This window comes from Schistocerca cancellata, unplaced genomic scaffold (genome assembly GCF_023864275.1).
Source record: "Schistocerca cancellata isolate TAMUIC-IGC-003103 unplaced genomic scaffold, iqSchCanc2.1 HiC_scaffold_563, whole genome shotgun sequence".
Classification (NCBI taxonomy): Eukaryota; Metazoa; Arthropoda; class Insecta; order Orthoptera; family Acrididae; genus Schistocerca; species Schistocerca cancellata.
In genome coordinates, this window is record NW_026046576.1 from 1 (window position 1) to 25,533 (window position 25,533).

A 25,533-nucleotide genomic window follows, 5' to 3' on the forward strand; every position below is an offset into this window, starting at 1 on the left:
GGATAACTGTGAATCCTCACTACAGTCCACCGCTCTACCAACTGAGCTACCAGAGGCTCTGCTTACTTTGTTATTCGTACTGATTGCTTTAGCTCCGTCCCTGTCTTTCGTTTCCACACACAGCTACTCAGCGCGGCCATATAGACGCACAGAAATGCAGCCATCGGCTGCAACTGCAAACATTGCCCAGATTAAGTTTTATAATGCTCGATCGTATCAATTAGGTTAAAAAATGCAAGTAGGAAGTGTCTGAATTATGTCAGAGTACTGCTAAGTGTATTTACGAGTCCCCATGCTCCTGTCTGGTTCCATGGTGTAACGGTTAGCACTCTGGGACTCTGAATCAGCGATCCGAGTTCGAATCTCGGTGGAACCTTCGTTTAGTCTAAATTTTCTGTAATAAGCGTTTCTCGCCGAGGAAGTAGCAGTGATAGGCTCAGGGATTTAGTTCCTACGTTTGTGTAAATAACGAGACGTCTATGAAACGGCTGAATATTGGTGCGACTATGTGACCTATATAGCACATTAAACGAGTAATGCCTGTAAGAGCAAGCAATTTTAAGATAATTCGAAGATTTATCATTAACCTACGGAGGCTAAGAATCCCATGATTATCAACTAGCTATTACAAGCTGAGCAAATGAATTTCCTTTAAAATAGGTTTAAAACATAGGGAGGTTCTGACCGAGTGGGCATGCTCTGGAGCCTCTTTGCTCGTGAGATTAGAAAAACAGTCCTCTGGCCGGATTTGAACCAGCGACCTATGGATAACTGTGAATCCTCCACTACAGTCCACCGCTCTACCAACTGAGCTACCAGAGGCTCTGCTTACTTTGTTATTCGTACTGATTGCTTTAGCTCCGTCCCTGTCTTTCGTTTCCACACACAGCTACTCAGCGCGGCCATATAGACGCACAGAAATGCAGCCATCGGCTGCAACTGCAAACATTGCCCAGATTAAGTTTTATAATGCTCGATCGTATCAATTAGGTTAAAAATGCAAGTAGGAAGTGTCTGAATTATGTCAGAGTACTGCTAAGTGTATTTACGAGTCCCATGCTCCTGTCCTGGTTCCATGGTGTAACGGTTAGCACTCTGGACTCTGAATCCAGCGATCCGAGTTCGAATCTCGGTGGAACCTTCGTTTAGTCTAAATTTTCTGTAATAAGCGTTTCTCGCCGAGGAAGTAGCAGTGATAGGCTCAGGGATTTAGTTCTACGTTTGTGTAAATAACGAGACGTCTATGAAACGGCTGAATATTGGTGCGACTATGTGACCTATATAGCACATTAAACGAGTAATGCCTGTAAGAGCAAGCAATTTTAAGATAATTTCGAAGATTTATCATTAACCTACGGAGGCTAAGAATCCCATGATTATCAACTAGCTATTACAAGCTGAGCAAATGAATTTCCTTTAAAATAGGTTTTAAAACATAGGGAGGGTTCTGACCGAGTGGGCATGCTCTGGAGCCTCTTTGCTCGTGAGATTAGAAAAACAGTCCTCTGGGCCGGATTTGAACCAGCGACCTATGGATAACTGTGAATCCTCCACTACAGTCCACCGCTCTACCAACTGAGCTACCAGAGGCTCTGCTTACTTGTTATTCGTACTGATTGCTTTAGCTCCGTCCCTGTCTTTCGTTTCCACACACAGCTACTCAGCGCGGCCATATAGACGCACAGAAATGCAGCCATCGGCTGCAACTGCAAACATTGCCCAGATTAAGTTTTATAATGCTCGATCGTATCAATTAGGTTAAAAAATGCAAGTAGGAAGTGTCTGAATTATGTCAGAGTACTGCTAAGTGTATTTACGAGTCCCATGCTCCTGTCTGGTTCCATGGTGTAACGGTTAGCACTCTGGACTCTGAATCCAGCGATCCGATTTCGAATCTCGGTGGAACCTTCGTTTAGTCTAAATTTTCTGTAATAAGCGTTTCTCGCCGAGGAAGTAGCAGTGATAGGCTCAGGGATTTAGTTCCTACGTTTGTGTAAATAACGAGACGTCTATGAAACGGCTGAATATTGGTGCGACTATGTGACCTATATAGCACATTAAACGAGTAATGCCTGTAAGAGCAAGCAATTTTAAGATAATTCGAAGATTTATCATTAACCTACGGAGGCTAAGAATCCCATGATTATCAACTAGCTATTACAAGCTGAGCAAATGAATTTCCTTTAAAATAGGTTTAAAACATAGGAGGTTCTGACCGAGTGGGCATGCTCTGGAGCCTCTTTGCTCGTGAGATTAGAAAAACAGTCCTCTGGGCCGGATTTGAACCAGCGACCTATGGATAACTGTGAATCCTCCACTACAGTCCACCGCTCTACCAACTGAGCTACCAGAGGCTCTGCTTACTTTGTTATTCGTACTGATTGCTTTAGCTCCGTCCCCTGTCTTTCGTTTCCACACACAGCTACTCAGCGCGGCCATATAGACGCACAGAAATGCAGCCATCGGCTGCAACTGCAAACATTGCCCAGATTAAGTTTTATAATGCTCGATCGTATCAATTAGGTTAAAAAATGCAAGTAGGAAGTGTCTGAATTATGTCAGAGTACTGCTAAGTGTATTTACGAGTCCCATGCTCCTGTCTGGTTCCATGGTGTAACGGTTAGCACTCTGGACTCTGAATCCAGCGATCCGAGTTCGAATCTCGGTGGAACCTTCGTTTAGTCTAAATTTTCTGTAATAAGCGTTTCTCGCCCGAGGAAGTAGCAGTGATAGGCTCAGGGATTTAGTTCCTACGTTTGTGTAAATAACGAGACGTCTATGAAACGGCTGAATATTGGTGCGACTATGTGACCTATATAGCACATTAAACGAGTAATGCCTGTAAGAGCAAGCAATTTTAAGATAATTCGAAGATTTATCATTAACCTACGGAGGCTAAGAATCCCATGATTATCAACTAGCTATTACAAGCTGAGCAAATGAATTTCCTTTAAAATAGGTTTAAAACATAGGGAGGTTCTGACCGAGTGGGCATGCTCTGGAGCCTCTTTGCTCGTGAGATTAGAAAAACAGTCCTCTGGGCCGGATTTGAACCAGCGACCTATGGATAACTGTGAATCCTCCACTACAGTCCACCGCTCTACCAACTGAGCTACCAGAGGCTCTGCTTACTTTGTTATTCGTACTGATTGCTTTAGCTCCGTCCCTGTCTTTCGTTTCCACACACAGCTACTCAGCGCGGCCATATAGACGCACAGAAATGCAGCCATCGGCTGCAACTGCAAACATTGCCCAGATTAAGTTTTATAATGCTCGATCGTATCAATTAGGTTAAAAAATGCAAGTAGGAAGTGTCTGAATTATGTCAGAGTACTGCTAAGTGTATTTACGAGTCCCATGCTCCTGTCTGGTTCCATGGTGTAACGGTTAGCACTCTGGACTCTGAATCCAGCGATCCGAGTTCGAATCTCGGTGGAACCTTCGTTTAGTCTAAATTTTCTGTAATAAGCGTTTCTCGCCGAGGAAGTAGCAGTGATAGGCTCAGGGATTTAGTTCCTACGTTTGTGTAAATAACGAGACGTCTATGAAACGGCTGAATATTGGTGCGACCTATGTGACCTATATAGCACATTAAACGAGTAATGCCTGTAAGAGCAAGCAATTTTAAGATAATTCGAAGATTTATCATTAACCTACGGAGGCTAAGAATCCCATGATTATCAACTAGCTATTACAAGCTGAGCAAATGAATTTCCTTTAAAATAGGTTTAAAACATAGGGAGGTTCTGACCGAGTGGGCATGCTCTGGAGCCTCTTTGCTCGTGAGATTAGAAAAACAGTCCTCTGGGCCGGATTTGAACCAGCGACCTATGGATAACTGTGAATCCTCCACTACAGTCCACCGCTCTACCAACTGAGCTACCAGAGGCTCTGCTTACTTTGTTATTCGTACTGATTGCTTTAGCTCCGTCCCTGTCTTTCGTTTCCACACACAGCTACTCAGCGCGGCCATATAGACGCACAGAAATGCAGCCATCGGCTGCAACTGCAAACATTGCCCAGATTAAGTTTTATAATGCTCGATCGTATCAATTAGGTTAAAAAATGCAAGTAGGAAGTGTCTGAATTATGTCAGAGTACTGCTAAGTGTATTTACGAGTCCCATGCTCCTGTCTGGTTCCATGGTGTAACGGTTAGCACTCTGGACTCTGAATCCAGCGATCCGAGTTCGAATCTCGGTGGAACCTTCGTTTAGTCTAAATTTTCTGTAATAAGCGTTTCTCGCCGAGGAAGTAGCAGTGATAGGCTCAGGGATTTAGTTCCTACGTTTGTGTAAATAACGAGACGTCTATGAAACGGCTGAATATTGGTGCGACTATGTGACCTATATAGCACATTAAACGAGTAATGCCTGTAAGAGCAAGCAATTTTAAGATAATTCGAAGATTTATCATTAACCTACGGAGGCTAAGAATCCCATGATTATCAACTAGCTATTACAAGCTGAGCAAATGAATTTCCTTTAAAATAGGTTTAAAACATAGGGAGGTTCTGACCGAGTGGGCATGCTCTGGAGCCTCTTTGCTCGTGAGATTAGAAAAACAGTCCTCTGGGCCGGATTTGAACCAGCGACCTATGGATAACTGTGAATCCTCCACTACAGTCCACCGCTCTACCAACTGAGCTACCAGAGGCTCTGCTTACTTTGTTATTCGTACTGATTGCTTTAGCTCCGTCCCTGTCTTTCGTTTCCACACACAGCTACTCAGCGCGGCCATATAGACGCACAGAAATGCAGCCATCGGCTGCAACTGCAAACATTGCCCAGATTAAGTTTTATAATGCTCGATCGTATCAATTAGGTTAAAAAATGCAAGTAGGAAGTGTCTGAATTATGTCAGAGTACTGCTAAGTGTATTTACGAGTCCCATGCTCCTGTCTGGTTCCATGGTGTAACGGTTAGCACTCTGGACTCTGAATCCAGCGATCCGAGTTCGAATCTCGGTGGAACCTTCGTTTAGTCTAAATTTTCTGTAATAAGCGTTTCTCGCCGAGGAAGTAGCAGTGATAGGCTCAGGGATTTAGTTCCTACGTTTGTGTAAATAACGAGACGTCTATGAAACGGCTGAATATTGGTGCGACTATGTGACCTATATAGCACATTAAACGAGTAATGCCTGTAAGAGCAAGCAATTTTAAGATAATTCGAAGATTTATCATTAACCTACGGAGGCTAAGAATCCCATGATTATCAACTAGCTATTACAAGCTGAGCAAATGAATTTCCTTTAAAATAGGTTTAAAACATAGGGAGGTTCTGACCGAGTGGGCATGCTCTGGAGCCTCTTTGCTCGTGAGATTAGAAAAACAGTCCTCTGGGCCGGATTTGAACCAGCGACCTATGGATAACTGTGAATCCTCCACTACAGTCCACCGCTCTACCAACTGAGCTACCAGAGGCTCTGCTTACTTTGTTATTCGTACTGATTGCTTTAGCTCCGTCCCTGTCTTTCGTTTCCACACACAGCTACTCAGCGCGGCCATATAGACGCACAGAAATGCAGCCATCGGCTGCAACTGCAAACATTGCCCAGATTAAGTTTTATAATGCTCGATCGTATCAATTAGGTTAAAAAATGCAAGTAGGAAGTGTCTGAATTATGTCAGAGTACTGCTAAGTGTATTTACGAGTCCCATGCTCCTGTCTGGTTCCATGGTGTAACGGTTAGCACTCTGGACTCTGAATCCAGCGATCCGAGTTCGAATCTCGGTGGAACCTTCGTTTAGTCTAAATTTTCTGTAATAAGCGTTTCTCGCCGAGGAAGTAGCAGTGATAGGCTCAGGGATTTAGTTCCTACGTTTGTGTAAATAACGAGACGTCTATGAAACGGCTGAATATTGGTGCGACTATGTGACCTATATAGCACATTAAACGAGTAATGCCTGTAAGAGCAAGCAATTTTAAGATAATTCGAAGATTTATCATTAACCTACGGAGGCTAAGAATCCCATGATTATCAACTAGCTATTACAAGCTGAGCAAATGAATTTCCTTTAAAATAGGTTTAAAACATAGGGAGGTTCTGACCGAGTGGGCATGCTCTGGAGCCTCTTTGCTCGTGAGATTAGAAAAACAGTCCTCTGGGCCGGATTTGAACCAGCGACCTATGGATAACTGTGAATCCTCCACTACAGTCCACCGCTCTACCAACTGAGCTACCAGAGGCTCTGCTTACTTTGTTATTCGTACTGATTGCTTTAGCTCCGTCCCTGTCTTTCGTTTCCACACACAGCTACTCAGCGCGGCCATATAGACGCACAGAAATGCAGCCATCGGCTGCAACTGCAAACATTGCCCAGATTAAGTTTTATAATGCTCGATCGTATCAATTAGGTTAAAAAATGCAAGTAGGAAGTGTCTGAATTATGTCAGAGTACTGCTAAGTGTATTTACGAGTCCCATGCTCCTGTCTGGTTCCATGGTGTAACGGTTAGCACTCTGGACTCTGAATCCAGCGATCCGAGTTCGAATCTCGGTGGAACCTTCGTTTAGTCTAAATTTTCTGTAATAAGCGTTTCTCGCCGAGGAAGTAGCAGTGATAGGCTCAGGGATTTAGTTCCTACGTTTGTGTAAATAACGAGACGTCTATGAAACGGCTGAATATTGGTGCGACTATGTGACCTATATAGCACATTAAACGAGTAATGCCTGTAAGAGCAAGCAATTTTAAGATAATTCGAAGATTTATCATTAACCTACGGAGGCTAAGAATCCCATGATTATCAACTAGCTATTACAAGCTGAGCAAATGAATTTCCTTTAAAATAGGTTTAAAACATAGGGAGGTTCTGACCGAGTGGGCATGCTCTGGAGCCTCTTTGCTCGTGAGATTAGAAAAACAGTCCTCTGGGCCGGATTTGAACCAGCGACCTATGGATAACTGTGAATCCTCCACTACAGTCCACCGCTCTACCAACTGAGCTACCAGAGGCTCTGCTTACTTTGTTATTCGTACTGATTGCTTTAGCTCCGTCCCTGTCTTTCGTTTCCACACACAGCTACTCAGCGCGGCCATATAGACGCACAGAAATGCAGCCATCGGCTGCAACTGCAAACATTGCCCAGATTAAGTTTTATAATGCTCGATCGTATCAATTAGGTTAAAAAATGCAAGTAGGAAGTGTCTGAATTATGTCAGAGTACTGCTAAGTGTATTTACGAGTCCCATGCTCCTGTCTGGTTCCATGGTGTAACGGTTAGCACTCTGGACTCTGAATCCAGCGATCCGAGTTCGAATCTCGGTGGAACCTTCGTTTAGTCTAAATTTTCTGTAATAAGCGTTTCTCGCCGAGGAAGTAGCAGTGATAGGCTCAGGGATTTAGTTCCTACGTTTGTGTAAATAACGAGACGTCTATGAAACGGCTGAATATTGGTGCGACTATGTGACCTATATAGCACATTAAACGAGTAATGCCTGTAAGAGCAAGCAATTTTAAGATAATTCGAAGATTTATCATTAACCTACGGAGGCTAAGAATCCCATGATTATCAACTAGCTATTACAAGCTGAGCAAATGAATTTCCTTTAAAATAGGTTTAAAACATAGGGAGGTTCTGACCGAGTGGGCATGCTCTGGAGCCTCTTTGCTCGTGAGATTAGAAAAACAGTCCTCTGGGCCGGATTTGAACCAGCGACCTATGGATAACTGTGAATCCTCCACTACAGTCCACCGCTCTACCAACTGAGCTACCAGAGGCTCTGCTTACTTTGTTATTCGTACTGATTGCTTTAGCTCCGTCCCTGTCTTTCGTTTCCACACACAGCTACTCAGCGCGGCCATATAGACGCACAGAAATGCAGCCATCGGCTGCAACTGCAAACATTGCCCAGATTAAGTTTTATAATGCTCGATCGTATCAATTAGGTTAAAAAATGCAAGTAGGAAGTGTCTGAATTATGTCAGAGTACTGCTAAGTGTATTTACGAGTCCCATGCTCCTGTCTGGTTCCATGGTGTAACGGTTAGCACTCTGGACTCTGAATCCAGCGATCCGAGTTCGAATCTCGGTGGAACCTTCGTTTAGTCTAAATTTTCTGTAATAAGCGTTTCTCGCCGAGGAAGTAGCAGTGATAGGCTCAGGGATTTAGTTCCTACGTTTGTGTAAATAACGAGACGTCTATGAAACGGCTGAATATTGGTGCGACTATGTGACCTATATAGCACATTAAACGAGTAATGCCTGTAAGAGCAAGCAATTTTAAGATAATTCGAAGATTTATCATTAACCTACGGAGGCTAAGAATCCCATGATTATCAACTAGCTATTACAAGCTGAGCAAATGAATTTCCTTTAAAATAGGTTTAAAACATAGGGAGGTTCTGACCGAGTGGGCATGCTCTGGAGCCTCTTTGCTCGTGAGATTAGAAAAACAGTCCTCTGGGCCGGATTTGAACCAGCGACCTATGGATAACTGTGAATCCTCCACTACAGTCCACCGCTCTACCAACTGAGCTACCAGAGGCTCTGCTTACTTTGTTATTCGTACTGATTGCTTTAGCTCCGTCCCTGTCTTTCGTTTCCACACACAGCTACTCAGCGCGGCCATATAGACGCACAGAAATGCAGCCATCGGCTGCAACTGCAAACATTGCCCAGATTAAGTTTTATAATGCTCGATCGTATCAATTAGGTTAAAAAATGCAAGTAGGAAGTGTCTGAATTATGTCAGAGTACTGCTAAGTGTATTTACGAGTCCCATGCTCCTGTCTGGTTCCATGGTGTAACGGTTAGCACTCTGGACTCTGAATCCAGCGATCCGAGTTCGAATCTCGGTGGAACCTTCGTTTAGTCTAAATTTTCTGTAATAAGCGTTTCTCGCCGAGGAAGTAGCAGTGATAGGCTCAGGGATTTAGTTCCTACGTTTGTGTAAATAACGAGACGTCTATGAAACGGCTGAATATTGGTGCGACTATGTGACCTATATAGCACATTAAACGAGTAATGCCTGTAAGAGCAAGCAATTTTAAGATAATTCGAAGATTTATCATTAACCTACGGAGGCTAAGAATCCCATGATTATCAACTAGCTATTACAAGCTGAGCAAATGAATTTCCTTTAAAATAGGTTTAAAACATAGGGAGGTTCTGACCGAGTGGGCATGCTCTGGAGCCTCTTTGCTCGTGAGATTAGAAAAACAGTCCTCTGGGCCGGATTTGAACCAGCGACCTATGGATAACTGTGAATCCTCCACTACAGTCCACCGCTCTACCAACTGAGCTACCAGAGGCTCTGCTTACTTTGTTATTCGTACTGATTGCTTTAGCTCCGTCCCTGTCTTTCGTTTCCACACACAGCTACTCAGCGCGGCCATATAGACGCACAGAAATGCAGCCATCGGCTGCAACTGCAAACATTGCCCAGATTAAGTTTTATAATGCTCGATCGTATCAATTAGGTTAAAAAATGCAAGTAGGAAGTGTCTGAATTATGTCAGAGTACTGCTAAGTGTATTTACGAGTCCCATGCTCCTGTCTGGTTCCATGGTGTAACGGTTAGCACTCTGGACTCTGAATCCAGCGATCCGAGTTCGAATCTCGGTGGAACCTTCGTTTAGTCTAAATTTTCTGTAATAAGCGTTTCTCGCCGAGGAAGTAGCAGTGATAGGCTCAGGGATTTAGTTCCTACGTTTGTGTAAATAACGAGACGTCTATGAAACGGCTGAATATTGGTGCGACTATGTGACCTATATAGCACATTAAACGAGTAATGCCTGTAAGAGCAAGCAATTTTAAGATAATTCGAAGATTTATCATTAACCTACGGAGGCTAAGAATCCCATGATTATCAACTAGCTATTACAAGCTGAGCAAATGAATTTCCTTTAAAATAGGTTTAAAACATAGGGAGGTTCTGACCGAGTGGGCATGCTCTGGAGCCTCTTTGCTCGTGAGATTAGAAAAACAGTCCTCTGGGCCGGATTTGAACCAGCGACCTATGGATAACTGTGAATCCTCCACTACAGTCCACCGCTCTACCAACTGAGCTACCAGAGGCTCTGCTTACTTTGTTATTCGTACTGATTGCTTTAGCTCCGTCCCTGTCTTTCGTTTCCACACACAGCTACTCAGCGCGGCCATATAGACGCACAGAAATGCAGCCATCGGCTGCAACTGCAAACATTGCCCAGATTAAGTTTTATAATGCTCGATCGTATCAATTAGGTTAAAAAATGCAAGTAGGAAGTGTCTGAATTATGTCAGAGTACTGCTAAGTGTATTTACGAGTCCCATGCTCCTGTCTGGTTCCATGGTGTAACGGTTAGCACTCTGGACTCTGAATCCAGCGATCCGAGTTCGAATCTCGGTGGAACCTTCGTTTAGTCTAAATTTTCTGTAATAAGCGTTTCTCGCCGAGGAAGTAGCAGTGATAGGCTCAGGGATTTAGTTCCTACGTTTGTGTAAATAACGAGACGTCTATGAAACGGCTGAATATTGGTGCGACTATGTGACCTATATAGCACATTAAACGAGTAATGCCTGTAAGAGCAAGCAATTTTAAGATAATTCGAAGATTTATCATTAACCTACGGAGGCTAAGAATCCCATGATTATCAACTAGCTATTACAAGCTGAGCAAATGAATTTCCTTTAAAATAGGTTTAAAACATAGGGAGGTTCTGACCGAGTGGGCATGCTCTGGAGCCTCTTTGCTCGTGAGATTAGAAAAACAGTCCTCTGGGCCGGATTTGAACCAGCGACCTATGGATAACTGTGAATCCTCCACTACAGTCCACCGCTCTACCAACTGAGCTACCAGAGGCTCTGCTTACTTTGTTATTCGTACTGATTGCTTTAGCTCCGTCCCTGTCTTTCGTTTCCACACACAGCTACTCAGCGCGGCCATATAGACGCACAGAAATGCAGCCATCGGCTGCAACTGCAAACATTGCCCAGATTAAGTTTTATAATGCTCGATCGTATCAATTAGGTTAAAAAATGCAAGTAGGAAGTGTCTGAATTATGTCAGAGTACTGCTAAGTGTATTTACGAGTCCCATGCTCCTGTCTGGTTCCATGGTGTAACGGTTAGCACTCTGGACTCTGAATCCAGCGATCCGAGTTCGAATCTCGGTGGAACCTTCGTTTAGTCTAAATTTTCTGTAATAAGCGTTTCTCGCCGAGGAAGTAGCAGTGATAGGCTCAGGGATTTAGTTCCTACGTTTGTGTAAATAACGAGACGTCTATGAAACGGCTGAATATTGGTGCGACTATGTGACCTATATAGCACATTAAACGAGTAATGCCTGTAAGAGCAAGCAATTTTAAGATAATTCGAAGATTTATCATTAACCTACGGAGGCTAAGAATCCCATGATTATCAACTAGCTATTACAAGCTGAGCAAATGAATTTCCTTTAAAATAGGTTTAAAACATAGGGAGGTTCTGACCGAGTGGGCATGCTCTGGAGCCTCTTTGCTCGTGAGATTAGAAAAACAGTCCTCTGGGCCGGATTTGAACCAGCGACCTATGGATAACTGTGAATCCTCCACTACAGTCCACCGCTCTACCAACTGAGCTACCAGAGGCTCTGCTTACTTTGTTATTCGTACTGATTGCTTTAGCTCCGTCCCTGTCTTTCGTTTCCACACACAGCTACTCAGCGCGGCCATATAGACGCACAGAAATGCAGCCATCGGCTGCAACTGCAAACATTGCCCAGATTAAGTTTTATAATGCTCGATCGTATCAATTAGGTTAAAAAATGCAAGTAGGAAGTGTCTGAATTATGTCAGAGTACTGCTAAGTGTATTTACGAGTCCCATGCTCCTGTCTGGTTCCATGGTGTAACGGTTAGCACTCTGGACTCTGAATCCAGCGATCCGAGTTCGAATCTCGGTGGAACCTTCGTTTAGTCTAAATTTTCTGTAATAAGCGTTTCTCGCCGAGGAAGTAGCAGTGATAGGCTCAGGGATTTAGTTCCTACGTTTGTGTAAATAACGAGACGTCTATGAAACGGCTGAATATTGGTGCGACTATGTGACCTATATAGCACATTAAACGAGTAATGCCTGTAAGAGCAAGCAATTTTAAGATAATTCGAAGATTTATCATTAACCTACGGAGGCTAAGAATCCCATGATTATCAACTAGCTATTACAAGCTGAGCAAATGAATTTCCTTTAAAATAGGTTTAAAACATAGGGAGGTTCTGACCGAGTGGGCATGCTCTGGAGCCTCTTTGCTCGTGAGATTAGAAAAACAGTCCTCTGGGCCGGATTTGAACCAGCGACCTATGGATAACTGTGAATCCTCCACTACAGTCCACCGCTCTACCAACTGAGCTACCAGAGGCTCTGCTTACTTTGTTATTCGTACTGATTGCTTTAGCTCCGTCCCTGTCTTTCGTTTCCACACACAGCTACTCAGCGCGGCCATATAGACGCACAGAAATGCAGCCATCGGCTGCAACTGCAAACATTGCCCAGATTAAGTTTTATAATGCTCGATCGTATCAATTAGGTTAAAAAATGCAAGTAGGAAGTGTCTGAATTATGTCAGAGTACTGCTAAGTGTATTTACGAGTCCCATGCTCCTGTCTGGTTCCATGGTGTAACGGTTAGCACTCTGGACTCTGAATCCAGCGATCCGAGTTCGAATCTCGGTGGAACCTTCGTTTAGTCTAAATTTTCTGTAATAAGCGTTTCTCGCCGAGGAAGTAGCAGTGATAGGCTCAGGGATTTAGTTCCTACGTTTGTGTAAATAACGAGACGTCTATGAAACGGCTGAATATTGGTGCGACTATGTGACCTATATAGCACATTAAACGAGTAATGCCTGTAAGAGCAAGCAATTTTAAGATAATTCGAAGATTTATCATTAACCTACGGAGGCTAAGAATCCCATGATTATCAACTAGCTATTACAAGCTGAGCAAATGAATTTCCTTTAAAATAGGTTTAAAACATAGGGAGGTTCTGACCGAGTGGGCATGCTCTGGAGCCTCTTTGCTCGTGAGATTAGAAAAACAGTCCTCTGGGCCGGATTTGAACCAGCGACCTATGGATAACTGTGAATCCTCCACTACAGTCCACCGCTCTACCAACTGAGCTACCAGAGGCTCTGCTTACTTTGTTATTCGTACTGATTGCTTTAGCTCCGTCCCTGTCTTTCGTTTCCACACACAGCTACTCAGCGCGGCCATATAGACGCACAGAAATGCAGCCATCGGCTGCAACTGCAAACATTGCCCAGATTAAGTTTTATAATGCTCGATCGTATCAATTAGGTTAAAAAATGCAAGTAGGAAGTGTCTGAATTATGTCAGAGTACTGCTAAGTGTATTTACGAGTCCCATGCTCCTGTCTGGTTCCATGGTGTAACGGTTAGCACTCTGGACTCTGAATCCAGCGATCCGAGTTCGAATCTCGGTGGAACCTTCGTTTAGTCTAAATTTTCTGTAATAAGCGTTTCTCGCCGAGGAAGTAGCAGTGATAGGCTCAGGGATTTAGTTCCTACGTTTGTTTAAATAACGAGACGTCTATGAAACGGCTGAATATTGGTGCGACTATGTGACCTATATAGCACATTAAACGAGTAATGCCTGTAAGAGCAAGCAATTTTAAGATAATTCGAAGATTTATCATTAACCTACGGAGGCTAAGAATCCCATGATTATCAACTAGCTATTACAAGCTGAGCAAATGAATTTCCTTTAAAATAGGTTTAAAACATAGGGAGGTTCTGACCGAGTGGGCATGCTCTGGAGCCTCTTTGCTCGTGAGATTAGAAAAACAGTCCTCTGGGCCGGATTTGAACCAGCGACCTATGGATAACTGTGAATCCTCCACTACAGTCCACCGCTCTACCAACTGAGCTACCAGAGGCTCTGCTTACTTTGTTATTCGTACTGATTGCTTTAGCTCCGTCCCTGTCTTTCGTTTCCACACACAGCTACTCAGCGCGGCCATATAGACGCACAGAAATGCAGCCATCGGCTGCAACTGCAAACATTGCCCAGATTAAGTTTTATAATGCTCGATCGTATCAATTAGGTTAAAAAATGCAAGTAGGAAGTGTCTGAATTATGTCAGAGTACTGCTAAGTGTATTTACGAGTCCCATGCTCCTGTCTGGTTCCATGGTGTAACGGTTAGCACTCTGGACTCTGAATCCAGCGATCCGAGTTCGAATCTCGGTGGAACCTTCGTTTAGTCTAAATTTTCTGTAATAAGCGTTTCTCGCCGAGGAAGTAGCAGTGATAGGCTCAGGGATTTAGTTCCTACGTTTGTGTAAATAACGAGACGTCTATGAAACGGCTGAATATTGGTGCGACTATGTGACCTATATAGCACATTAAACGAGTAATGCCTGTAAGAGCAAGCAATTTTAAGATAATTCGAAGATTTATCATTAACCTACGGAGGCTAAGAATCCCATGATTATCAACTAGCTATTACAAGCTGAGCAAATGAATTTCCTTTAAAATAGGTTTAAAACATAGGGAGGTTCTGACCGAGTGGGCATGCTCTGGAGCCTCTTTGCTCGTGAGATTAGAAAAACAGTCCTCTGGGCCGGATTTGAACCAGCGACCTATGGATAACTGTGAATCCTCCACTACAGTCCACCGCTCTACCAACTGAGCTACCAGAGGCTCTGCTTACTTTGTTATTCGTACTGATTGCTTTAGCTCCGTCCCTGTCTTTCGTTTCCACACACAGCTACTCAGCGCGGCCATATAGACGCACAGAAATGCAGCCATCGGCTGCAACTGCAAACATTGCCCAGATTAAGTTTTATAATGCTCGATCGTATCAATTAGGTTAAAAAATGCAAGTAGGAAGTGTCTGAATTATGTCAGAGTACTGCTAAGTGTATTTACGAGTCCCATGCTCCTGTCTGGTTCCATGGTGTAACGGTTAGCACTCTGGACTCTGAATCCAGCGATCCGAGTTCGAATCTCGGTGGAACCTTCGTTTAGTCTAAATTTTCTGTAATAAGCGTTTCTCGCCGAGGAAGTAGCAGTGATAGGCTCAGGGATTTAGTTCCTACGTTTGTGTAAATAACGAGACGTCTATGAAACGGCTGAATATTGGTGCGACTATGTGACCTATATAGCACATTAAACGAGTAATGCCTGTAAGAGCAAGCAATTTTAAGATAATTCGAAGATTTATCATTAACCTACGGAGGCTAAGAATCCCATGATTATCAACTAGCTATTACAAGCTGAGCAAATGAATTTCCTTTAAAATAGGTTTAAAACATAGGGAGGTTCTGACCGAGTGGGCATGCTCTGGAGCCTCTTTGCTCGTGAGATTAGAAAAACAGTCCTCTGGGCCGGATTTGAACCAGCGACCTATGGATAACTGTGAATCCTCCACTACAGTCCACCGCTCTACCAACTGAGCTACCAGAGGCTCTGCTTACTTTGTTATTCGTACTGATTGCTTTAGCTCCGTCCCTGTCTTTCGTTTCCACACACAGCTACTCAGCGCGGCCATATAGACGCACAGAAATGCAGCCATCGGCTGCAACTGCAAACATTGCCCAGATTAAGTTTTATAATGCTCGATCGTATCAATTAGGTTAAAAAATGCAAGTAGGAAGTGTCTGAATTATGTCAGAGTACTGCTAAGTGTATTTACGAGTCCCATGCTCCTGTCTGGTTCCATGGTGTAACGGTTAGCACTCTGGACTCTGAATCCAGCGATCCGAGTTCGAATCTCGGTGGAACCTTCGTTTAGTCTAAATTTTCTGTAATAAGCGTTTCTCGCCGAGGAAGTAGCAGTGATAGGCTCAGGGATTTAGTTCCTACGTTTGTGTAAATAACGAGACGTCTATGAAACGGCTGAATATTGGTGCGACTATGTGACCTATATAGCACATTAAACGAGTAATGCCTGTAAGAGCAAGCAATTTTAAGATAATTCGAAGATTTATCATTAACCTACGGAGGCTAAGAATCCCATGATTATCAACTAGCTATTACAAGCTGAGCAAATGAATTTCCTTTAAAATAGGTTTAAAACATAGGGAGGTTCTGACCGAGTGGGCATGCTCTGGAGCCTCTTTGCTCGTGAGATTAGAAAAACAGTCCTCTGGGCCGGATTTGAACCAGCGACCTATGGATAACTGTGAATCCTCCACTACAGTCCACCGCTCTACCAACTGAGCTACCAGAGGCTCTGCTTACTTTGTTATTCGTACTGATTGCTTTAGCTCCGTCCCTGTCTTTCGTTTCCACACACAGCTACTCAGCGCGGCCATATAGACGCACAGAAATGCAGCCATCGGCTGCAACTGCAAACATTGCCCAGATTAAGTTTTATAATGCTCGATCGTATCAATTAGGTTAAAAAATGCAAGTAGGAAGTGTCTGAATTATGTCAGAGTACTGCTAAGTGTATTTACGAGTCCCATGCTCCTGTCTGGTTCCATGGTGTAACGGTTAGCACTCTGGACTCTGAATCCAGCGATCCGAGTTCGAATCTCGGTGGAACCTTCGTTTAGTCTAAATTTTCTGTAATAAGCGTTTCTCGCCGAGGAAGTAGCAGTGATAGGCTCAGGGATTTAGTTCCTACGTTTGTGTAAATAACGAGACGTCTATGAAACGGCTGAATATTGGTGCGACTATGTGACCTATATAGCACATTAAACGAGTAATGCCTGTAAGAGCAAGCAATTTTAAGATAATTCGAAGATTTATCATTAACCTACGGAGGCTAAGAATCCCATGATTATCAACTAGCTATTACAAGCTGAGCAAATGAATTTCCTTTAAAATAGGTTTAAAACATAGGGAGGTTCTGACCGAGTGGGCATGCTCTGGAGCCTCTTTGCTCGTGAGATTAGAAAAACAGTCCTCTGGGCCGGATTTGAACCAGCGACCTATGGATAACTGTGAATCCTCCACTACAGTCCACCGCTCTACCAACTGAGCTACCAGAGGCTCTGCTTACTTTGTTATTCGTACTGATTGCTTTAGCTCCGTCCCTGTCTTTCGTTTCCACACACAGCTACTCAGCGCGGCCATATAGACGCACAGAAATGCAGCCATCGGCTGCAACTGCAAACATTGCCCAGATTAAGTTTTATAATGCTCGATCGTATCAATTAGGTTAAAAAATGCAAGTAGGAAGTGTCTGAATTATGTCAGAGTACTGCTAAGTGTATTTACGAGTCCCATGCTCCTGTCTGGTTCCATGGTGTAACGGTTAGCACTCTGGACTCTGAATCCAGCGATCCGAGTTCGAATCTCGGTGGAACCTTCGTTTAGTCTAAATTTTCTGTAATAAGCGTTTCTCGCCGAGGAAGTAGCAGTGATAGGCTCAGGGATTTAGTTCCTACGTTTGTGTAAATAACGAGACGTCTATGAAACGGCTGAATATTGGTGCGACTATGTGACCTATATAGCACATTAAACGAGTAATGCCTGTAAGAGCAAGCAATTTTAAGATAATTCGAAGATTTATCATTAACCTACGGAGGCTAAGAATCCCATGATTATCAACTAGCTATTACAAGCTGAGCAAATGAATTTCCTTTAAAATAGGTTTAAAACATAGGGAGGTTCTGACCGAGTGGGCATGCTCTGGAGCCTCTTTGCTCGTGAGATTAGAAAAACAGTCCTCTGGGCCGGATTTGAACCAGCGACCTATGGATAACTGTGAATCCTCCACTACAGTCCACCGCTCTACCAACTGAGCTACCAGAGGCTCTGCTTACTTTGTTATTCGTACTGATTGCTTTAGCTCCGTCCCTGTCTTTCGTTTCCACACACAGCTACTCAGCGCGGCCATATAGACGCACAGAAATGCAGCCATCGGCTGCAACTGCAAACATTGCCCAGATTAAGTTTTATAATGCTCGATCGTATCAATTAGGTTAAAAAATGCAAGTAGGAAGTGTCTGAATTATGTCAGAGTACTGCTAAGTGTATTTACGAGTCCCATGCTCCTGTCTGGTTCCATGGTGTAACGGTTAGCACTCTGGACTCTGAATCCAGCGATCCGAGTTCGAATCTCGGTGGAACCTTCGTTTAGTCTAAATTTTCTGTAATAAGCGTTTCTCGCCGAGGAAGTAGCAGTGATAGGCTCAGGGATTTAGTTCCTACGTTTGTGTAAATAACGAGACGTCTATGAAACGGCTGAATATTGGTGCGACTATGTGACCTATATAGCACATTAAACGAGTAATGCCTGTAAGAGCAAGCAATTTTAAGATAATTCGAAGATTTATCATTAACCTACGGAGGCTAAGAATCCCATGATTATCAACTAGCTATTACAAGCTGAGCAAATGAATTTCCTTTAAAATAGGTTTAAAACATAGGGAGGTTCTGACCGAGTGGGCATGCTCTGGAGCCTCTTTGCTCGTGAGATTAGAAAAACAGTCCTCTGGGCCGGATTTGAACCAGCGACCTATGGATAACTGTGAATCCTCCACTACAGTCCACCGCTCTACCAACTGAGCTACCAGAGGCTCTGCTTACTTTGTTATTCGTACTGATTGCTTTAGCTCCGTCCCTGTCTTTCGTTTCCACACACAGCTACTCAGCGCGGCCATATAGACGCACAGAAATGCAGCCATCGGCTGCAACTGCAAACATTGCCCAGATTAAGTTTTATAATGCTCGATCGTATCAATTAGGTTAAAAAATGCAAGTAGGAAGTGTCTGAATTATGTCAGAGTACTGCTAAGTGTATTTACGAGTCCCATGCTCCTGTCTGGTTCCATGGTGTAACGGTTAGCACTCTGGACTCTGAATCCAGCGATCCGAGTTCGAATCTCGGTGGAACCTTCGTTTAGTCTAAATTTTCTGTAATAAGCGTTTCTCGCCGAGGAAGTAGCAGTGATAGGCTCAGGGATTTAGTTCCTACGTTTGTGTAAATAACGAGACGTCTATGAAACGGCTGAATATTGGTGCGACTATGTGACCTATATAGCACATTAAACGAGTAATGCCTGTAAGAGCAAGCAATTTTAAGATAATTCGAAGATTTATCATTAACCTACGGAGGCTAAGAATCCCATGATTACCAACTAGCTATTACAAGCTGAGCAAATGAATTTCCTTTAAAATAGGTTTAAAACATAGGGAGGTTCTGACCGAGTGGGCATGCTCTGGAGCCTCTTTGCTCGTGAGATTAGAAAAACAGTCCTCTGGGCCGGATTTGAACCAGCGACCTATGGATAACTGTGAATCCTCCACTACAGTCCACCGCTCTACCAACTGAGCTACCAGAGGCTCTGCTTACTTTGTTATTCGTACTGATTGCTTTAGCTCCGTCCCTGTCTTTCGTTTCCACACACAGCTACTCAGCGCGGCCATATAGACGCACAGAAATGCAGCCATCGGCTGCAACTGCAAACATTGCCCAGATTAAGTTTTATAATGCTCGATCGTATCAATTAGGTTAAAAAATGCAAGTAGGAAGTGTCTGAATTATGTCAGAGTACTGCTAAGTGTATTTACGAGTCCCATGCTCCTGTCTGGTTCCATGGTGTAACGGTTAGCACTCTGGACTCTGAATCCAGCGATCCGAGTTCGAATCTCGGTGGAACCTTCGTTTAGTCTAAATTTTCTGTAATAAGCGTTTCTCGCCGAGGAAGTAGCAGTGATAGGCTCAGGGATTTAGTTCCTACGTTTGTGTAAATAACGAGACGTCTATGAAACGGCTGAATATTGGTGCGACTATGTGACCTATATAGCACATTAAACGAGTAATGCCTGTAAGAGCAAGCAATTTTAAGATAATTCGAAGATTTATCATTAACCTACGGAGGCTAAGAATCCCATGATTATCAACTAGCTATTACAAGCTGAGCAAATGAATTTCCTTTAAAATAGGTTTAAAACATAGGGAGGTTCTGACCGAGTGGGCATGCTCTGGAGCCTCTTTGCTCGTGAGATTAGAAAAACAGTCCTCTGGGCCGGATTTGAACCAGCGACCTATGGATAACTGTGAATCCTCCACTACAGTCCACCGCTCTACCAACTGAGCTACCAGAGGCTCTGCTTACTTTGTTATTCGTACTGATTGCTTTAGCTCCGTCCCTGTCTTTCGTTTCCACACACAGCTACTCAGCGCGGCCATATAGACGCACAGAAATGCAGCCATCGGCTGCAACTGCAAACATTGCCCAGATTAAGTTTTATAATGCTCGATCGTATCAATTAGGTTAAAAAATGCAAGTAGGAAGTGTCTGAATTATGTCAGAGTACTGCTAAGTGTATTTACGAGTCCCATGCTCCTGTCTGGTTCCATGGTGTAACGGTTAGCACTCTGGACTCTGAATCCAGCGATCCGAGTTCGAATCTCGGTGGAACCTTCGTTTAGTCTAAATTTTCTGTAATAAGCGTTTCTCGCCGAGGAAGTAGCAGTGATAGGCTCAGGGATTTAGTTCCTACGTTTGTGTAAATAACGAGACGTCTATGAAACGGCTGAATATTGGTGCGACTATGTGACCTATATAGCACATTAAACGAGTAATGCCTGTAAGAGCAAGCAATTTTAAGATAATTCGAAGATTTATCATTAACCTACGGAGGCTAAGAATCCCATGATTATCAACTAGCTATTACAAGCTGAGCAAATGAATTTCCTTTAAAATAGGTTTAAAACATAGGGAGGTTCTGACCGAGTGGGCATGCTCTGGAGCCTCTTTGCTCGTGAGATTAGAAAAACAGTCCTCTGGGCCGGATTTGAACCAGCGACCTATGGATAACTGTGAATCCTCCACTACAGTCCACCGCTCTACCAACTGAGCTACCAGAGGCTCTGCTTACTTTGTTATTCGTACTGATTGCTTTAGCTCCGTCCCTGTCTTTCGTTTCCACACACAGCTACTCAGCGCGGCCATATAGACGCACAGAAATGCAGCCATCGGCTGCAACTGCAAACATTGCCCAGATTAAGTTTTATAATGCTCGATCGTATCAATTAGGTTAAAAAATGCAAGTAGGAAGTGTCTGAATTATGTCAGAGTACTGCTAAGTGTATTTACGAGTCCCATGCTCCTGTCTGGTTCCATGGTGTAACGGTTAGCACTCTGGACTCTGAATCCAGCGATCCGAGTTCGAATCTCGGTGGAACCTTCGTTTAGTCTAAATTTTCTGTAATAAGCGTTTCTCGCCGAGGAAGTAGCAGTGATAGGCTCAGGGATTTAGTTCCTACGTTTGTGTAAATAACGAGACGTCTATGAAACGGCTGAATATTGGTGCGACTATGTGACCTATATAGCACATTAAACGAGTAATGCCTGTAAGAGCAAGCAATTTTAAGATAATTCGAAGATTTATCATTAACCTACGGAGGCTAAGAATCCCATGATTATCAACTAGCTATTACAAGCTGAGCAAATGAATTTCCTTTAAAATAGGTTTAAAACATAGGGAGGTTCTGACCGAGTGGGCATGCTCTGGAGCCTCTTTGCTCGTGAGATTAGAAAAACAGTCCTCTGGGCCGGATTTGAACCAGCGACCTATGGATAACTGTGAATCCTCCACTACAGTCCACCGCTCTACCAACTGAGCTACCAGAGGCTCTGCTTACTTTGTTATTCGTACTGATTGCTTTAGCTCCGTCCCTGTCTTTCGTTTCCACACACAGCTACTCAGCGCGGCCATATAGACGCACAGAAATGCAGCCATCGGCTGCAACTGCAAACATTGCCCAGATTAAGTTTTATAATGCTCGATCGTATCAATTAGGTTAAAAAATGCAAGTAGGAAGTGTCTGAATTATGTCAGAGTACTGCTAAGTGTATTTACGAGTCCCATGCTCCTGTCTGGTTCCATGGTGTAACGGTTAGCACTCTGGACTCTGAATCCAGCGATCCGAGTTCGAATCTCGGTGGAACCTTCGTTTAGTCTAAATTTTCTGTAATAAGCGTTTCTCGCCGAGGAAGTAGCAGTGATAGGCTCAGGGATTTAGTTCCTACGTTTGTGTAAATAACGAGACGTCTATGAAACGGCTGAATATTGGTGCGACTATGTGACCTATATAGCACATTAAACGAGTAATGCCTGTAAGAGCAAGCAATTTTAAGATAATTCGAAGATTTATCATTAACCTACGGAGGCTAAGAATCCCATGATTATCAACTAGCTATTACAAGCTGAGCAAATGAATTTCCTTTAAAATAGGTTTAAAACATAGGGAGGTTCTGACCGAGTGGGCATGCTCTGGAGCCTCTTTGCTCGTGAGATTAGAAAAACAGTCCTCTGGGCCGGATTTGAACCAGCGACCTATGGATAACTGTGAATCCTCCACTACAGTCCACCGCTCTACCAACTGAGCTACCAGAGGCTCTGCTTACTTTGTTATTCGTACTGATTGCTTTAGCTCCGTCCCTGTCTTTCGTTTCCACACACAGCTACTCAGCGCGGCCATATAGACGCACAGAAATGCAGCCATCGGCTGCAACTGCAAACATTGCCCAGATTAAGTTTTATAATGCTCGATCGTATCAATTAGGTTAAAAAATGCAAGTAGGAAGTGTCTGAATTATGTCAGAGTACTGCTAAGTGTATTTACGAGTCCCATGCTCCTGTCTGGTTCCATGGTGTAACGGTTAGCACTCTGGACTCTGAATCCAGCGATCCGAGTTCGAATCTCGGTGGAACCTTCGTTTAGTCTAAATTTTCTGTAATAAGCGTTTCTCGCCGAGGAAGTAGCAGTGATAGGCTCAGGGATTTAGTTCCTACGTTTGTGTAAATAACGAGACGTCTATGAAACGGCTGAATATTGGTGCGACTATGTGACCTATATAGCACATTAAACGAGTAATGCCTGTAAGAGCAAGCAATTTTAAGATAATTCGAAGATTTATCATTAACCTACGGAGGCTAAGAATCCCATGATTATCAACTAGCTATTACAAGCTGAGCAAATGAATTTCCTTTAAAATAGGTTTAAAACATAGGGAGGTTCTGACCGAGTGGGCATGCTCTGGAGCCTCTTTGCTCGTGAGATTAGAAAAACAGTCCTCTGGGCCGGATTTGAACCAGCGACCTATGGATAACTGTGAATCCTCCACTACAGTCCACCGCTCTACCAACTGAGCTACCAGAGGCTCTGCTTACTTTGTTATTCGTACTGATTGCTTTAGCTCCGTCCCTGTCTTTCGTTTCCACACACAGCTACTCAGCGCGGCCATATAGACGCACAGAAATGCAGCCATCGGCTGCAACTGCAAACATTGCCCAGATTAAGTTTTATAATGCTCGATCGTATCAATTAGGTTAAAAAATGCAAGTAGGAAGTGTCTGAATTATGTCAGAGTACTGCTAAGTGTATTTACGAGTCCCATGCTCCTGTCTGGTTCCATGGTGTAACGGTTAGCACTCTGGACTCTGAATCCAGCGATCCGAGTTCGAATCTCGGTGGAACCTTCGTTTAGTCTAAATTTTCTGTAATAAGCGTTTCTCGCCGAGGAAGTAGCAGTGATAGGCTCAGGGATTTAGTTCCTACGTTTGTGTAAATAACGAGACGTCTATGAAACGGCTGAATATTGGTGCGACTATGTGACCTATATAGCACATTAAACGAGTAATGCCTGTAAGAGCAAGCAATTTTAAGATAATTCGAAGATTTATCATTAACCTACGGAGGCTAAGAATCCCATGATTATCAACTAGCTATTACAAGCTGAGCAAATGAATTTCCTTTAAAATAGGTTTAAAACATAGGGAGGTTCTGACCGAGTGGGCATGCTCTGGAGCCTCTTTGCTCGTGAGATTAGAAAAACAGTCCTCTGGGCCGGATTTGAACCAGCGACCTATGGATAACTGTGAATCCTCCACTACAGTCCACCGCTCTACCAACTGAGCTACCAGAGGCTCTGCTTACTTTGTTATTCGTACTGATTGCTTTAGCTCCGTCCCTGTCTTTCGTTTCCACACACAGCTACTCAGCGCGGCCATATAGACGCACAGAAATGCAGCCATCGGCTGCAACTGCAAACATTGCCCAGATTAAGTTTTATAATGCTCGATCGTATCAATTAGGTTAAAAAATGCAAGTAGGAAGTGTCTGAATTATGTCAGAGTACTGCTAAGTGTATTTACGAGTCCCATGCTCCTGTCTGGTTCCATGGTGTAACGGTTAGCACTCTGGACTCTGAATCCAGCGATCCGAGTTCGAATCTCGGTGGAACCTTCGTTTAGTCTAAATTTTCTGTAATAAGCGTTTCTCGCCGAGGAAGTAGCAGTGATAGGCTCAGGGATTTAGTTCCTACGTTTGTGTAAATAACGAGACGTCTATGAAACGGCTGAATATTGGTGCGACTATGTGACCTATATAGCACATTAAACGAGTAATGCCTGTAAGAGCAAGCAATTTTAAGATAATTCGAAGATTTATCATTAACCTACGGAGGCTAAGAATCCCATGATTATCAACTAGCTATTACAAGCTGAGCAAATGAATTTCCTTTAAAATAGGTTTAAAACATAGGGAGGTTCTGACCGAGTGGGCATGCTCTGGAGCCTCTTTGCTCGTGAGATTAGAAAAACAGTCCTCTGGGCCGGATTTGAACCAGCGACCTATGGATAACTGTGAATCCTCCACTACAGTCCACCGCTCTACCAACTGAGCTACCAGAGGCTCTGCTTACTTTGTTATTCGTACTGATTGCTTTAGCTCCGTCCCTGTCTTTCGTTTCCACACACAGCTACTCAGCGCGGCCATATAGACGCACAGAAATGCAGCCATCGGCTGCAACTGCAAACATTGCCCAGATTAAGTTTTATAATGCTCGATCGTATCAATTAGGTTAAAAAATGCAAGTAGGAAGTGTCTGAATTATGTCAGAGTACTGCTAAGTGTATTTACGAGTCCCATGCTCCTGTCTGGTTCCATGGTGTAACGGTTAGCACTCTGGACTCTGAATCCAGCGATCCGAGTTCGAATCTCGGTGGAACCTTCGTTTAGTCTAAATTTTCTGTAATAAGCGTTTCTCGCCGAGGAAGTAGCAGTGATAGGCTCAGGGATTTAGTTCCTACGTTTGTGTAAATAACGAGACGTCTATGAAACGGCTGAATATTGGTGCGACTATGTGACCTATATAGCACATTAAACGAGTAATGCCTGTAAGAGCAAGCAATTTTAAGATAATTCGAAGATTTATCATTAACCTACGGAGGCTAAGAATCCCATGATTATCAACTAGCTATTACAAGCTGAGCAAATGAATTTCCTTTAAAATAGGTTTAAAACATAGGGAGGTTCTGACCGAGTGGGCATGCTCTGGAGCCTCTTTGCTCGTGAGATTAGAAAAACAGTCCTCTGGGCCGGATTTGAACCAGCGACCTATGGATAACTGTGAATCCTCCACTACAGTCCACCGCTCTACCAACTGAGCTACCAGAGGCTCTGCTTACTTTGTTATTCGTACTGATTGCTTTAGCTCCGTCCCTGTCTTTCGTTTCCACACACAGCTACTCAGCGCGGCCATATAGACGCACAGAAATGCAGCCATCGGCTGCAACTGCAAACATTGCCCAGATTAAGTTTTATAATGCTCGATCGTATCAATTAGGTTAAAAAATGCAAGTAGGAAGTGTCTG

The 25,533-nt window shown here is 43.5% G+C and overlaps 66 non-coding genes across 66 annotated transcripts; 33 read left to right on the forward strand and 33 right to left on the reverse strand.

Moving 5' to 3' along the window:
- Positions 1 to 304: 304 nt before the first annotated feature.
- Trnaq-cug (transfer RNA glutamine (anticodon CUG)) lies at positions 305 to 376 on the forward strand. The gene has a single exon. It is a non-coding gene; the product is annotated as a tRNA-Gln (tRNA).
- Positions 377 to 732: 356 nt separating this feature from the next.
- Positions 733 to 823, reverse strand: Trnay-gua (transfer RNA tyrosine (anticodon GUA)). The gene is given in 2 exon segments: positions 733 to 769; positions 786 to 823. It is a non-coding gene; the product is annotated as a tRNA-Tyr (tRNA).
- Positions 824 to 1,069: 246 nt separating this feature from the next.
- Positions 1,070 to 1,141, forward strand: Trnaq-cug (transfer RNA glutamine (anticodon CUG)). Its single transcript has one exon. It is a non-coding gene; the product is annotated as a tRNA-Gln (tRNA).
- A 360-nt stretch (positions 1,142 to 1,501) lies between these two features.
- Positions 1,502 to 1,590, reverse strand: Trnay-gua (transfer RNA tyrosine (anticodon GUA)). The gene is given in 2 exon segments: positions 1,502 to 1,537; positions 1,554 to 1,590. It is a non-coding gene; the product is annotated as a tRNA-Tyr (tRNA).
- Positions 1,591 to 1,836: 246 nt separating this feature from the next.
- Trnaq-cug (transfer RNA glutamine (anticodon CUG)) lies at positions 1,837 to 1,908 on the forward strand. Its single transcript has one exon. It is a non-coding gene; the product is annotated as a tRNA-Gln (tRNA).
- A 357-nt stretch (positions 1,909 to 2,265) lies between these two features.
- On the reverse strand, positions 2,266 to 2,354 carry Trnay-gua (transfer RNA tyrosine (anticodon GUA)). Its single transcript is given in 2 exon segments — positions 2,266 to 2,301; positions 2,318 to 2,354. It is a non-coding gene; the product is annotated as a tRNA-Tyr (tRNA).
- Positions 2,355 to 2,602: 248 nt separating this feature from the next.
- Positions 2,603 to 2,674, forward strand: Trnaq-cug (transfer RNA glutamine (anticodon CUG)). The gene has a single exon. It is a non-coding gene; the product is annotated as a tRNA-Gln (tRNA).
- Positions 2,675 to 3,033: 359 nt separating this feature from the next.
- Positions 3,034 to 3,122, reverse strand: Trnay-gua (transfer RNA tyrosine (anticodon GUA)). The gene is given in 2 exon segments: positions 3,034 to 3,069; positions 3,086 to 3,122. It is a non-coding gene; the product is annotated as a tRNA-Tyr (tRNA).
- Positions 3,123 to 3,369: 247 nt separating this feature from the next.
- On the forward strand, positions 3,370 to 3,441 carry Trnaq-cug (transfer RNA glutamine (anticodon CUG)). Its single transcript has one exon. It is a non-coding gene; the product is annotated as a tRNA-Gln (tRNA).
- A 359-nt stretch (positions 3,442 to 3,800) lies between these two features.
- Positions 3,801 to 3,889, reverse strand: Trnay-gua (transfer RNA tyrosine (anticodon GUA)). Its single transcript is given in 2 exon segments — positions 3,801 to 3,836; positions 3,853 to 3,889. It is a non-coding gene; the product is annotated as a tRNA-Tyr (tRNA).
- A 247-nt stretch (positions 3,890 to 4,136) lies between these two features.
- On the forward strand, positions 4,137 to 4,208 carry Trnaq-cug (transfer RNA glutamine (anticodon CUG)). The gene has a single exon. It is a non-coding gene; the product is annotated as a tRNA-Gln (tRNA).
- Positions 4,209 to 4,566: 358 nt separating this feature from the next.
- Trnay-gua (transfer RNA tyrosine (anticodon GUA)) lies at positions 4,567 to 4,655 on the reverse strand. Its single transcript is given in 2 exon segments — positions 4,567 to 4,602; positions 4,619 to 4,655. It is a non-coding gene; the product is annotated as a tRNA-Tyr (tRNA).
- A 247-nt stretch (positions 4,656 to 4,902) lies between these two features.
- Trnaq-cug (transfer RNA glutamine (anticodon CUG)) lies at positions 4,903 to 4,974 on the forward strand. The gene has a single exon. It is a non-coding gene; the product is annotated as a tRNA-Gln (tRNA).
- Positions 4,975 to 5,332: 358 nt separating this feature from the next.
- On the reverse strand, positions 5,333 to 5,421 carry Trnay-gua (transfer RNA tyrosine (anticodon GUA)). The gene is given in 2 exon segments: positions 5,333 to 5,368; positions 5,385 to 5,421. It is a non-coding gene; the product is annotated as a tRNA-Tyr (tRNA).
- Positions 5,422 to 5,668: 247 nt separating this feature from the next.
- On the forward strand, positions 5,669 to 5,740 carry Trnaq-cug (transfer RNA glutamine (anticodon CUG)). Its single transcript has one exon. It is a non-coding gene; the product is annotated as a tRNA-Gln (tRNA).
- A 358-nt stretch (positions 5,741 to 6,098) lies between these two features.
- Trnay-gua (transfer RNA tyrosine (anticodon GUA)) lies at positions 6,099 to 6,187 on the reverse strand. Its single transcript is given in 2 exon segments — positions 6,099 to 6,134; positions 6,151 to 6,187. It is a non-coding gene; the product is annotated as a tRNA-Tyr (tRNA).
- Positions 6,188 to 6,434: 247 nt separating this feature from the next.
- Positions 6,435 to 6,506, forward strand: Trnaq-cug (transfer RNA glutamine (anticodon CUG)). Its single transcript has one exon. It is a non-coding gene; the product is annotated as a tRNA-Gln (tRNA).
- Positions 6,507 to 6,864: 358 nt separating this feature from the next.
- Positions 6,865 to 6,953, reverse strand: Trnay-gua (transfer RNA tyrosine (anticodon GUA)). Its single transcript is given in 2 exon segments — positions 6,865 to 6,900; positions 6,917 to 6,953. It is a non-coding gene; the product is annotated as a tRNA-Tyr (tRNA).
- A 247-nt stretch (positions 6,954 to 7,200) lies between these two features.
- On the forward strand, positions 7,201 to 7,272 carry Trnaq-cug (transfer RNA glutamine (anticodon CUG)). The gene has a single exon. It is a non-coding gene; the product is annotated as a tRNA-Gln (tRNA).
- A 358-nt stretch (positions 7,273 to 7,630) lies between these two features.
- Trnay-gua (transfer RNA tyrosine (anticodon GUA)) lies at positions 7,631 to 7,719 on the reverse strand. Its single transcript is given in 2 exon segments — positions 7,631 to 7,666; positions 7,683 to 7,719. It is a non-coding gene; the product is annotated as a tRNA-Tyr (tRNA).
- A 247-nt stretch (positions 7,720 to 7,966) lies between these two features.
- Trnaq-cug (transfer RNA glutamine (anticodon CUG)) lies at positions 7,967 to 8,038 on the forward strand. The gene has a single exon. It is a non-coding gene; the product is annotated as a tRNA-Gln (tRNA).
- Positions 8,039 to 8,396: 358 nt separating this feature from the next.
- On the reverse strand, positions 8,397 to 8,485 carry Trnay-gua (transfer RNA tyrosine (anticodon GUA)). The gene is given in 2 exon segments: positions 8,397 to 8,432; positions 8,449 to 8,485. It is a non-coding gene; the product is annotated as a tRNA-Tyr (tRNA).
- Positions 8,486 to 8,732: 247 nt separating this feature from the next.
- Trnaq-cug (transfer RNA glutamine (anticodon CUG)) lies at positions 8,733 to 8,804 on the forward strand. The gene has a single exon. It is a non-coding gene; the product is annotated as a tRNA-Gln (tRNA).
- Positions 8,805 to 9,162: 358 nt separating this feature from the next.
- Positions 9,163 to 9,251, reverse strand: Trnay-gua (transfer RNA tyrosine (anticodon GUA)). Its single transcript is given in 2 exon segments — positions 9,163 to 9,198; positions 9,215 to 9,251. It is a non-coding gene; the product is annotated as a tRNA-Tyr (tRNA).
- Positions 9,252 to 9,498: 247 nt separating this feature from the next.
- Positions 9,499 to 9,570, forward strand: Trnaq-cug (transfer RNA glutamine (anticodon CUG)). The gene has a single exon. It is a non-coding gene; the product is annotated as a tRNA-Gln (tRNA).
- A 358-nt stretch (positions 9,571 to 9,928) lies between these two features.
- Positions 9,929 to 10,017, reverse strand: Trnay-gua (transfer RNA tyrosine (anticodon GUA)). Its single transcript is given in 2 exon segments — positions 9,929 to 9,964; positions 9,981 to 10,017. It is a non-coding gene; the product is annotated as a tRNA-Tyr (tRNA).
- A 247-nt stretch (positions 10,018 to 10,264) lies between these two features.
- Positions 10,265 to 10,336, forward strand: Trnaq-cug (transfer RNA glutamine (anticodon CUG)). The gene has a single exon. It is a non-coding gene; the product is annotated as a tRNA-Gln (tRNA).
- A 358-nt stretch (positions 10,337 to 10,694) lies between these two features.
- On the reverse strand, positions 10,695 to 10,783 carry Trnay-gua (transfer RNA tyrosine (anticodon GUA)). Its single transcript is given in 2 exon segments — positions 10,695 to 10,730; positions 10,747 to 10,783. It is a non-coding gene; the product is annotated as a tRNA-Tyr (tRNA).
- A 247-nt stretch (positions 10,784 to 11,030) lies between these two features.
- On the forward strand, positions 11,031 to 11,102 carry Trnaq-cug (transfer RNA glutamine (anticodon CUG)). The gene has a single exon. It is a non-coding gene; the product is annotated as a tRNA-Gln (tRNA).
- A 358-nt stretch (positions 11,103 to 11,460) lies between these two features.
- Trnay-gua (transfer RNA tyrosine (anticodon GUA)) lies at positions 11,461 to 11,549 on the reverse strand. The gene is given in 2 exon segments: positions 11,461 to 11,496; positions 11,513 to 11,549. It is a non-coding gene; the product is annotated as a tRNA-Tyr (tRNA).
- A 247-nt stretch (positions 11,550 to 11,796) lies between these two features.
- Trnaq-cug (transfer RNA glutamine (anticodon CUG)) lies at positions 11,797 to 11,868 on the forward strand. Its single transcript has one exon. It is a non-coding gene; the product is annotated as a tRNA-Gln (tRNA).
- A 358-nt stretch (positions 11,869 to 12,226) lies between these two features.
- On the reverse strand, positions 12,227 to 12,315 carry Trnay-gua (transfer RNA tyrosine (anticodon GUA)). The gene is given in 2 exon segments: positions 12,227 to 12,262; positions 12,279 to 12,315. It is a non-coding gene; the product is annotated as a tRNA-Tyr (tRNA).
- A 247-nt stretch (positions 12,316 to 12,562) lies between these two features.
- Positions 12,563 to 12,634, forward strand: Trnaq-cug (transfer RNA glutamine (anticodon CUG)). The gene has a single exon. It is a non-coding gene; the product is annotated as a tRNA-Gln (tRNA).
- Positions 12,635 to 12,992: 358 nt separating this feature from the next.
- Trnay-gua (transfer RNA tyrosine (anticodon GUA)) lies at positions 12,993 to 13,081 on the reverse strand. The gene is given in 2 exon segments: positions 12,993 to 13,028; positions 13,045 to 13,081. It is a non-coding gene; the product is annotated as a tRNA-Tyr (tRNA).
- Positions 13,082 to 13,328: 247 nt separating this feature from the next.
- On the forward strand, positions 13,329 to 13,400 carry Trnaq-cug (transfer RNA glutamine (anticodon CUG)). Its single transcript has one exon. It is a non-coding gene; the product is annotated as a tRNA-Gln (tRNA).
- Positions 13,401 to 13,758: 358 nt separating this feature from the next.
- Trnay-gua (transfer RNA tyrosine (anticodon GUA)) lies at positions 13,759 to 13,847 on the reverse strand. The gene is given in 2 exon segments: positions 13,759 to 13,794; positions 13,811 to 13,847. It is a non-coding gene; the product is annotated as a tRNA-Tyr (tRNA).
- A 247-nt stretch (positions 13,848 to 14,094) lies between these two features.
- Trnaq-cug (transfer RNA glutamine (anticodon CUG)) lies at positions 14,095 to 14,166 on the forward strand. The gene has a single exon. It is a non-coding gene; the product is annotated as a tRNA-Gln (tRNA).
- A 358-nt stretch (positions 14,167 to 14,524) lies between these two features.
- Trnay-gua (transfer RNA tyrosine (anticodon GUA)) lies at positions 14,525 to 14,613 on the reverse strand. Its single transcript is given in 2 exon segments — positions 14,525 to 14,560; positions 14,577 to 14,613. It is a non-coding gene; the product is annotated as a tRNA-Tyr (tRNA).
- A 247-nt stretch (positions 14,614 to 14,860) lies between these two features.
- On the forward strand, positions 14,861 to 14,932 carry Trnaq-cug (transfer RNA glutamine (anticodon CUG)). Its single transcript has one exon. It is a non-coding gene; the product is annotated as a tRNA-Gln (tRNA).
- Positions 14,933 to 15,290: 358 nt separating this feature from the next.
- Trnay-gua (transfer RNA tyrosine (anticodon GUA)) lies at positions 15,291 to 15,379 on the reverse strand. Its single transcript is given in 2 exon segments — positions 15,291 to 15,326; positions 15,343 to 15,379. It is a non-coding gene; the product is annotated as a tRNA-Tyr (tRNA).
- Positions 15,380 to 15,626: 247 nt separating this feature from the next.
- Positions 15,627 to 15,698, forward strand: Trnaq-cug (transfer RNA glutamine (anticodon CUG)). The gene has a single exon. It is a non-coding gene; the product is annotated as a tRNA-Gln (tRNA).
- A 358-nt stretch (positions 15,699 to 16,056) lies between these two features.
- On the reverse strand, positions 16,057 to 16,145 carry Trnay-gua (transfer RNA tyrosine (anticodon GUA)). Its single transcript is given in 2 exon segments — positions 16,057 to 16,092; positions 16,109 to 16,145. It is a non-coding gene; the product is annotated as a tRNA-Tyr (tRNA).
- A 247-nt stretch (positions 16,146 to 16,392) lies between these two features.
- Trnaq-cug (transfer RNA glutamine (anticodon CUG)) lies at positions 16,393 to 16,464 on the forward strand. Its single transcript has one exon. It is a non-coding gene; the product is annotated as a tRNA-Gln (tRNA).
- Positions 16,465 to 16,822: 358 nt separating this feature from the next.
- On the reverse strand, positions 16,823 to 16,911 carry Trnay-gua (transfer RNA tyrosine (anticodon GUA)). The gene is given in 2 exon segments: positions 16,823 to 16,858; positions 16,875 to 16,911. It is a non-coding gene; the product is annotated as a tRNA-Tyr (tRNA).
- A 247-nt stretch (positions 16,912 to 17,158) lies between these two features.
- On the forward strand, positions 17,159 to 17,230 carry Trnaq-cug (transfer RNA glutamine (anticodon CUG)). The gene has a single exon. It is a non-coding gene; the product is annotated as a tRNA-Gln (tRNA).
- A 358-nt stretch (positions 17,231 to 17,588) lies between these two features.
- Positions 17,589 to 17,677, reverse strand: Trnay-gua (transfer RNA tyrosine (anticodon GUA)). Its single transcript is given in 2 exon segments — positions 17,589 to 17,624; positions 17,641 to 17,677. It is a non-coding gene; the product is annotated as a tRNA-Tyr (tRNA).
- Positions 17,678 to 17,924: 247 nt separating this feature from the next.
- Positions 17,925 to 17,996, forward strand: Trnaq-cug (transfer RNA glutamine (anticodon CUG)). Its single transcript has one exon. It is a non-coding gene; the product is annotated as a tRNA-Gln (tRNA).
- Positions 17,997 to 18,354: 358 nt separating this feature from the next.
- On the reverse strand, positions 18,355 to 18,443 carry Trnay-gua (transfer RNA tyrosine (anticodon GUA)). The gene is given in 2 exon segments: positions 18,355 to 18,390; positions 18,407 to 18,443. It is a non-coding gene; the product is annotated as a tRNA-Tyr (tRNA).
- A 247-nt stretch (positions 18,444 to 18,690) lies between these two features.
- Positions 18,691 to 18,762, forward strand: Trnaq-cug (transfer RNA glutamine (anticodon CUG)). Its single transcript has one exon. It is a non-coding gene; the product is annotated as a tRNA-Gln (tRNA).
- Positions 18,763 to 19,120: 358 nt separating this feature from the next.
- On the reverse strand, positions 19,121 to 19,209 carry Trnay-gua (transfer RNA tyrosine (anticodon GUA)). Its single transcript is given in 2 exon segments — positions 19,121 to 19,156; positions 19,173 to 19,209. It is a non-coding gene; the product is annotated as a tRNA-Tyr (tRNA).
- A 247-nt stretch (positions 19,210 to 19,456) lies between these two features.
- On the forward strand, positions 19,457 to 19,528 carry Trnaq-cug (transfer RNA glutamine (anticodon CUG)). The gene has a single exon. It is a non-coding gene; the product is annotated as a tRNA-Gln (tRNA).
- A 358-nt stretch (positions 19,529 to 19,886) lies between these two features.
- Positions 19,887 to 19,975, reverse strand: Trnay-gua (transfer RNA tyrosine (anticodon GUA)). Its single transcript is given in 2 exon segments — positions 19,887 to 19,922; positions 19,939 to 19,975. It is a non-coding gene; the product is annotated as a tRNA-Tyr (tRNA).
- A 247-nt stretch (positions 19,976 to 20,222) lies between these two features.
- Positions 20,223 to 20,294, forward strand: Trnaq-cug (transfer RNA glutamine (anticodon CUG)). Its single transcript has one exon. It is a non-coding gene; the product is annotated as a tRNA-Gln (tRNA).
- A 358-nt stretch (positions 20,295 to 20,652) lies between these two features.
- On the reverse strand, positions 20,653 to 20,741 carry Trnay-gua (transfer RNA tyrosine (anticodon GUA)). The gene is given in 2 exon segments: positions 20,653 to 20,688; positions 20,705 to 20,741. It is a non-coding gene; the product is annotated as a tRNA-Tyr (tRNA).
- A 247-nt stretch (positions 20,742 to 20,988) lies between these two features.
- Trnaq-cug (transfer RNA glutamine (anticodon CUG)) lies at positions 20,989 to 21,060 on the forward strand. The gene has a single exon. It is a non-coding gene; the product is annotated as a tRNA-Gln (tRNA).
- A 358-nt stretch (positions 21,061 to 21,418) lies between these two features.
- Positions 21,419 to 21,507, reverse strand: Trnay-gua (transfer RNA tyrosine (anticodon GUA)). The gene is given in 2 exon segments: positions 21,419 to 21,454; positions 21,471 to 21,507. It is a non-coding gene; the product is annotated as a tRNA-Tyr (tRNA).
- A 247-nt stretch (positions 21,508 to 21,754) lies between these two features.
- Trnaq-cug (transfer RNA glutamine (anticodon CUG)) lies at positions 21,755 to 21,826 on the forward strand. Its single transcript has one exon. It is a non-coding gene; the product is annotated as a tRNA-Gln (tRNA).
- Positions 21,827 to 22,184: 358 nt separating this feature from the next.
- Trnay-gua (transfer RNA tyrosine (anticodon GUA)) lies at positions 22,185 to 22,273 on the reverse strand. Its single transcript is given in 2 exon segments — positions 22,185 to 22,220; positions 22,237 to 22,273. It is a non-coding gene; the product is annotated as a tRNA-Tyr (tRNA).
- Positions 22,274 to 22,520: 247 nt separating this feature from the next.
- On the forward strand, positions 22,521 to 22,592 carry Trnaq-cug (transfer RNA glutamine (anticodon CUG)). The gene has a single exon. It is a non-coding gene; the product is annotated as a tRNA-Gln (tRNA).
- Positions 22,593 to 22,950: 358 nt separating this feature from the next.
- Positions 22,951 to 23,039, reverse strand: Trnay-gua (transfer RNA tyrosine (anticodon GUA)). The gene is given in 2 exon segments: positions 22,951 to 22,986; positions 23,003 to 23,039. It is a non-coding gene; the product is annotated as a tRNA-Tyr (tRNA).
- Positions 23,040 to 23,286: 247 nt separating this feature from the next.
- Positions 23,287 to 23,358, forward strand: Trnaq-cug (transfer RNA glutamine (anticodon CUG)). Its single transcript has one exon. It is a non-coding gene; the product is annotated as a tRNA-Gln (tRNA).
- A 358-nt stretch (positions 23,359 to 23,716) lies between these two features.
- Positions 23,717 to 23,805, reverse strand: Trnay-gua (transfer RNA tyrosine (anticodon GUA)). The gene is given in 2 exon segments: positions 23,717 to 23,752; positions 23,769 to 23,805. It is a non-coding gene; the product is annotated as a tRNA-Tyr (tRNA).
- A 247-nt stretch (positions 23,806 to 24,052) lies between these two features.
- Trnaq-cug (transfer RNA glutamine (anticodon CUG)) lies at positions 24,053 to 24,124 on the forward strand. The gene has a single exon. It is a non-coding gene; the product is annotated as a tRNA-Gln (tRNA).
- Positions 24,125 to 24,482: 358 nt separating this feature from the next.
- On the reverse strand, positions 24,483 to 24,571 carry Trnay-gua (transfer RNA tyrosine (anticodon GUA)). The gene is given in 2 exon segments: positions 24,483 to 24,518; positions 24,535 to 24,571. It is a non-coding gene; the product is annotated as a tRNA-Tyr (tRNA).
- Positions 24,572 to 24,818: 247 nt separating this feature from the next.
- Positions 24,819 to 24,890, forward strand: Trnaq-cug (transfer RNA glutamine (anticodon CUG)). The gene has a single exon. It is a non-coding gene; the product is annotated as a tRNA-Gln (tRNA).
- A 358-nt stretch (positions 24,891 to 25,248) lies between these two features.
- On the reverse strand, positions 25,249 to 25,337 carry Trnay-gua (transfer RNA tyrosine (anticodon GUA)). Its single transcript is given in 2 exon segments — positions 25,249 to 25,284; positions 25,301 to 25,337. It is a non-coding gene; the product is annotated as a tRNA-Tyr (tRNA).
- Positions 25,338 to 25,533: the final 196 nt, after the last annotated feature.